We start from the raw sequence: 7,804 nt of genomic DNA on the forward strand, positions 1-7,804 counted from the left end.
GAATATGAGGAGATTCATTGATGAAAGTATTTCAAGAAAGGTTCGAAGTGTCCACAATGGTAAACTTTTACAAACTTTGTTTTAACTATACATGATGAGGTAGGTTATTCTAATGTCCTGCTATATGGTATTATATCAATGTGGAATTTGTTTGTAATCTTTGTGTGACTGCAGCTGGTTGAGCAAAAACTGCCATTTTTTACATTCTTTGAATAGCATCAAAGGAGTGGACTACTAAAGTTTTATTTAGGCGAATGGTGTTGGAGTTATAACACTTGACAGTTGGAATAGAGATTTGAATATATTACAGGAATTTAATTAGTTGATCATAATACATGACTGAAACAGGCTCCGATGGTGGCAAGCTTTTCACTATGAACAGGCAATATTTTTTTATGTGTAGTCCCACTAACTGTGTGTCCCAGGGGGCCCCAGACACCTAACTTATGTGTTGCTTTTGGAATCCTTCCTTGAAAAATTCTGGCTACTGCATGGCCAAATATGCAGGCATGCCACACCATGTGTATGTTAACAAGAAGAGAGAAATGCAATTTCCCTCATGCATGAGTTCCATGGTCCCTTCTATGGAGCTGCTTGCCAGGTAGCTATAGGGCAGGCTACACACTGAAGTTGATTAAAATTGCTCCGGCCATCTTGGAGACATGTGTAGCCAAACTTTTGCTTTATGAGTTTATGAGAAACTATCCCTACTCAAGTGTAAAATTTCTAACTTTTTATACAGATTTTCCTTACAATTGTTCGTTTACTTTTTTGCAACATTACTAACATAATTACAGTGTGGTGAATCAGTGCATACCACATCAAAGGAATGAATGTGGCAAACACATTACAAAAGCCAATTGCACAACTTGGGATAATACTCATATATACATACAGTGTTACAGACAGAAATTACAAGATATTTCTCATGATAGTCAGCTATGCTGAAGCATACCGCAAATCATTACCTACGAGAGAGAGCTATTTTTGGTAAGTGCATGGTGTTTGTATCACAACTTTGCTCTTTTGTGTTAAATAAATATTGTAGTATTCCTGTCCTGATCTATAGCTACACTGTAGACAATTACAAACACTATTAAGGAAAAAAGCAGTAAGTGGTAATATTTATCAGCAGTCAATTGACTTATATAGAAAAATAAGATGTCTGAAATGAATGATAATGGAATTACTATAATTTATTACCAGCTCTGATATTACAATATCACATGTCCCCAATTATACATTCATTGTACTGACCATGTGTGTATTGAATTATGCTTAGCTACGTACTGTAGCTGAATGTACATGCAGAATCTCATATTGTCTTCTTGACTTCTTGTGTATAAGAGGAGTATATAATCAAAGATCAGGCCACAGCACATGAAGATGCCAGCCTAAACGATCGGTGTAGGAGACGTAGCTGCTGGTGTTAAAGAAGGCACCAAAATATCACAACCTCAATAGGTTCCTGTACATTTTAGCTTTTCTTTATCTGTGGTTGTGTAACCATACTGTATAGCTTAAAAATATATAGTGTATATAGCTACTAGTTAAAAGACCAAAGCCTGTCTATACACACTGGTGCACCTGAGATTAATCAGTCAAGGCAATCATCTTGAGTAGTATAGTGAAGTGATAATACATGACACTAACACAGGTCTTGTACACACCTGTATGTTTGTTGGTGGTCATGAGGTGCTATTGATATGGCTTGGGGTGCTTATAGACTAGATAAGTACCACCCCTTGAGGAAATAGGGTCATATAATACATGATTCAAACATAGAGTGTAAAGGATCTATGGTGGTTCAAAAAAGAGATAGGTCCAATAAAACAGTAAGGACTTTTTTGTAATGAAATTTACACTTTTCAGGCAGTATTGAACTTATGTTTCATGGATGCAGCTGGTCAGTGTTTTGACAAACTCAAAAATTTTAAACAAATCATATGTGATCTTTTAAAAAGAGTGTTAATATGACTGTAGATTCTTTGATATTGTAGAAGCAGTAATATAGGCAAAGGGAGTGCCTTCACTTTAGTTCAGAAGGCCTTTAGTATTTGCACAAAGATGACCTGTGCATATCAAGTGGTCATTGTGCTTTTTCTCCGTTACACAGCATTACAAATCAAGAACAGTATGAGAGGAATCTCTGCAATCAATCCAGTCATTTAATACAAAAAATATGGAGCGTGATAGCTAGCTCAGCGCATCCACAGGGAAGCCATATCTCACTACCCCATACAACACTTAGCTTTGTCGGTGAAAATTACTGGAACAAAGTGAGTCCGTAATGTGTATGTTGCACATACTGTGGTATGCTACAAGGGACCTGTCAGACTAAAACAACATCTAGCAGTGGAAAAATCTAGCCTATAGCTTGAGTCATGTTTGTCTGAAGGCATTAGTAAGTCAGTCAGTCAGTCAGTCAGTCAGTCAGTCAGTCAGTCAGTCAGTCAGTCAGTCAGTCAGTCAGTCAGTCAGTCAGTCAGTCAGTCAGTCAGTCAGTCAGTCAGTCAGTCAGTCAGTCAGTCAGTCAGTCAGTCAGTCAGTCAGTCAGTCAGTCAGTCAGTCAGTCAGTCAGCAGAAAATTCTACTAAATAGAAAATTTCATAGCAAAATGTTGGGAATGTTTTGGAAGACTTGGTTATACTTCGCCAACACTGCAAAGGTGCATTGTGAAGCTGGTTTCTGGTCAATATTTCTTTGTGAGAATGCGCAAAAATCCATAATTCCTAATATACAGTACTATCGTAACTATTCAATATCAAAATACATCAATACTATGACATAAATACCTGGAATTGTATTGAATTTCAGCCCTATGGTGGACATAGATAGTATGTAGCTACCTCTGGACCATGATTCAAAGGACAGGTTTCAGCAAGATTTAAATGCTGTAAATCTGGAAAGTTTCATAAATTGTGTGTGCAATTGCAACATTTCATAAAATAATCTTTTTTCCTTGCCACTAATTTTTAACAGATAAAGTTTTGTAGTTTTCTTCATCTCATGTTAATTGTGAAGTTATTTTCCAGCATGCATCATGAAATAGTTCCTGAATTCATACAGTATATATAAAAGCAAGAGTATATATAATAGAGTATAGTATACTTTTATATTTATGTAGCGTGATAACAAGATTAGTTTAGGGTCCTAAGAGGCTAAGATTTATTCTGGCGGATTCCTCTGAGGGAGTCTGAGTCTCTTATGCAAGTGCTTAAACTAATGGCACACTAATACATTCAACTTAGTTTCCTAAAAAACTCATGCCAACTGATGATTTTTTGTTCTCTCAGCCTTGTTGAGTCCAATCTGCCCAAACTGTCTTGTGGTACATAGTAGTCAAACTTATACTACCCAAGTTTTGCTGTGTTGCAAAAGTACAATTTGTACAAACATGGTTGTATTAATAAGAGCCATAGTATTTGCATAGTATACAAATATTATGAACTCTTAGCTGTATGCATACTTTTTGAGGGATGCATGCATGTTTTGTGTGTACTTATGTGACTCTTTAAATTTATCATCCTTGAATTGCAATTACAGTGTGTATTGATTTGTACTATTTAACAGAGCAAAATGAGTAATGCATCATGCAAGAAGTAATTCTCACCTTTAAAATCATACTTCTTGAAAATTTATACGACTTTATACAATGAGTTTAGCTTGTTCTTTCTAACTGACATTTCATTTCTAAGTACTACTCAGCCTTTTAATCATTCAGTGCCCTATCTACAGTGGAAGTTCAATGGTGTGTCATTCATGTAAAAAAACTCTATATATGGGCTATACTAATTGATTTAATATGAGAAAGTTTCCTCTTGTAAGTCATTTCCATAAAACTGTTATAAAGGTATGTGTTGCCTTTAATAGTGTGTATGTCACTGACATTACTGCCAGTTGTGCTCCAGTCATCTTAGGTAGTTGTCTAATCTACACAATACCAATATGTGTCATCTAAAAAATTCAAAGTAAGCTATAAAATGCCACAGCACTTTCATTTGTTTTCTTGGAGCATCACAATAATATACATGACTATAGCCTTCAGTATTCAACATGTAATGCTATAAGCTTTATTATAGTGCATGGTGTTGCTGTCAATGGTCAATACAATATTGTGTGTGTATGTTTGTGTGTAGTCACAAGACTGATTGTTGTTGGATCCAAAAATCACTTGAGTTTTTGTACATGACACTTTGTTGAGGTTTGGTGGTAGGTATTGAAATTATTGACACACTTGCAGTCTTCCCTGTCCTTGTACATTACTGGAATATATTCATAAAATGTCAATTTGTATATCTACTGGATGGCTCACTATAGAATGTGACCGGTACTTTTTAGTGCAGCACAAGTGCTTCAGTCAAGCCTATTAATACATGTTATGAATATGTTGGCTGAAACCATATAGTAGGGAATTAGAATATTGAGCCCTGTTGAATGGAGAAAAAATCCCATGGTGACTTGATCCTCAAACACAGCTGTATACAAGTGAGGATCTGGAATTCCATGCATACCTGTGTAAATTATTTTTATTGAAAATCCTACAATGATGACAGTGGGATGAAAATTGGCCATGGACATAGCCATAGGTTGAGATGATACAATTACATTAGGTTTTGGGGTTTTGTAGAAGGATATAAGACATTGATATTAACACACTCACATATCAGTCCAGTAGCTATTTCCAGTCTATTCACATTATATATTTACCATATACATGTACTGGAGTATGTTGGCTATATAAAAAACCTGTATATAGCAGGGAATAAGAATCTTGCATGGGGAAGACTGGACTGATATATGAGTGTGTTAATAATTTCAATGCCTTATCCTTCATACAAAAAAAAACAACAACATCAAACCTAAGTGTTGGTACTGCATAGCTATGTGTGGCCAATTTTCGCCTCACTGTTGCAATCATAAAATTTTCAATTAAAAAAAATGAAGCAACACAGCAGAAATTCCAGATCCTGGCCACCTGTGCAGCTCCTTATGCACTTGTTCGGTTGTGTTTGAGGATCAGGTTAACATGGGATTTTTACTCCATTCGCCGGGGCTTCAAGATTCTAATTCCCTGTTATATGCAAGTTTAGCGGCTCCTTCAGTAATGTGATAGTAATTATCTTTTGGTTTCCCAAATATTACCAATTCCTTTAACCAAACAATTAAACTCCTTTATAACCTCATAACTCTAGTGTACTTGTAGCTATCATCAGAAAAGTTTTAGCAACACTCCTTTATATAATTATCCAATAGTGATAGCAATGGGATGGCCATTGGTTATAGAATAAAGGATAAATCATTGTGTATGATTTTATTACAGTAGGTGCCCTCAGTATAGAAGTTTGCTGGATAGCTGCTATATACACCAGCAGCAAAAGTTTCAGGGCAAAATATTTCTGTACGATCCATTACGATGGTTATATATTGTCATGACGTAGATGTTAGAAAATATATAGATGGCTTGCTGTAATACATCCTTATCAGAATTTCCATAGTAATGGTAGAAGTTACTGGTGGGAAACCAAGAGTTAACATACAACAGACTGTGCTATGTCTGGTGAATCATCTATGTTGTTTAGAAAAACTGCCAAATAATTCTGTACAACAGACAGAAGAAAAATTTGATAAATTTGTACTTTTGTGTTGATCTAAACAGCCACTTGCTTCTTGAGGACAAAACCACAGCTGATGAATGTTCACTTTTTTTGTCAAAAATTTCTTTTGATGCCAAACACTTAGGGTGAATTATAGATAAATCATGCACAGCCAGCTTTGTGGAGGAAAGATTTTGGATGACTTTGTAATCAGTAGAGTAAAATGCTACTGGTTCACCACCATTCACTACAACGAGTATTACACAATATACAGTCAGTTTTCTTTTTTTCTGCTGATGTATGAACAGTACAAACTTTAGCACAGCTATACAACAAGATTTGGTCACTGTGTGGTGAGGCTTTGTGGTGAAAAGATTTTGGATGACTTTACTAGCATTGGTATTGGTTCACCACCATAATTATTATAATTTCTTACTTGCAGTAAAACCTCACTTAGTGACCATCTTATGCTGCACCACTTCATTGGTTAGTATATTAGAACTATGCTGTTGTGTAGATGCACACCTTATGTCTATATAAGGTAATCCACTTGGCTAACAATATTATTGGTCTCATTTACAGTTAAGGTGTCACTACTTCATGCAAGATCTAGCTCATAGTTTATTGCCATACACTAATTTATGGAACTATAGCTATACTGGGAGTAGCTAACTCATAATACACACACACACACACACACACACACACACACACACACACACACACACACACACACACACACACACACACACACACACACACACACACACACACACACACACATATATTCAAATCTGATTTTCTTTCTTCTGATGAACTTATTTGTTGATGGTTTCCTGTATACTTCACATTAAAAAATAAGTAGTGAATACTGTGGCAAATAGTGAACGTCACTGGAAATTCTTATAGTGACAGTCACTAAAATGTCCAGTGATGTTCACTATTTGCCACAGTATTCACTACTTATTTTTACTGTGTTTTTTTGTGAATTAGTTTTGATTGTGTCAACATCCCACACATGTTTGTTCGTTGCTATTAAAGCCTTTTTTTAAGCTGGTACTGCACCTTTTGTCTGCTACTTATAATTTGCTGCATGCCATGCATTCTTGAGAAATAGCTATACACTTAGGCAGTATTGAATTTATCGCCTATGATCAACTTTGATAAATTTTTATGGTTAATTTTTCACAGTGAATAAAGTAAGTAGCCAATCACTGGAAATGCCAGAACGTAGCTACACAGATGACAAATCCCTGTGCACAAAATCAAGGTGAAAGAAATGCATGCACAAACAAGTGCTATGGCCAAGAATGAGACTAGCCATATAGGCACCTATAATAGTTGACTGATCAGTACTGGTCATATCCTGACTGCATATACACTTTCTTGGGATAAAACCTTACATCACTGATTAAGGGTCCAATAGTGAGGTACTGTCCATCAGATCCAGTGACTTACGTAGCAGTAATGCTGTCAAAGAATTCTATCATCCTGCAATATAATTCTATCATCCTGCAAAATTATATGTGGCATATACACTCTGCACCTTAACAAGGCGCATCTTTTAGCAACACACTAAATTACTGAGGCAGACTTGGATTGACTTGACTGAAGTTGGGAGTGAACCAAGGAATCATGGAAAGCTATTCATATAAAGAACATGTCACAAGTAGTGCACACTATGAAACAGGTGGTCTGAAAGTTTAAACTGTAATTGTTGTATGATCTGAAAAAAATGTATGCAATACAATAGCCATTGCAGTCTGTACCATGTACAGTGAAACCACTATACAATGAAACTTGTGTATTAAGAAGAAGGACACCAAGTTGTCCTGATTTTCCAAGTCAGTTTACATGTTAAGGAATACTTTGGAGCCATTACCAAATGTCCAGGTGTCCTTATTTTTGAGTATCCTGACTAACAGGTTCACATTGTTATCTGACACTCATTGAGACAAGAAAAATGGTTTTGAATTAGTGATTGATTGATTGATTGATTAATTGATTGATTGATTGATTGATTGATTGATTGATATATTTAACCTCCAAGCAATCGGCTACATGCAGCCGGCCTGGAGGAACACATTACAATACATATAGATACTAGATAGTACACAAAAAACTAAACAAAGCAAGGTATAACCGATGTAAAGATAACCAAAGTAAACAACTTATAATACAAAAAAAACATATGCCAGGTAATATTT

Source organism: Dysidea avara, chromosome 10, assembly GCF_963678975.1.
Source record: "Dysidea avara chromosome 10, odDysAvar1.4, whole genome shotgun sequence".
NCBI classification, from domain to species: Eukaryota; Metazoa; Porifera; class Demospongiae; order Dictyoceratida; family Dysideidae; genus Dysidea; species Dysidea avara.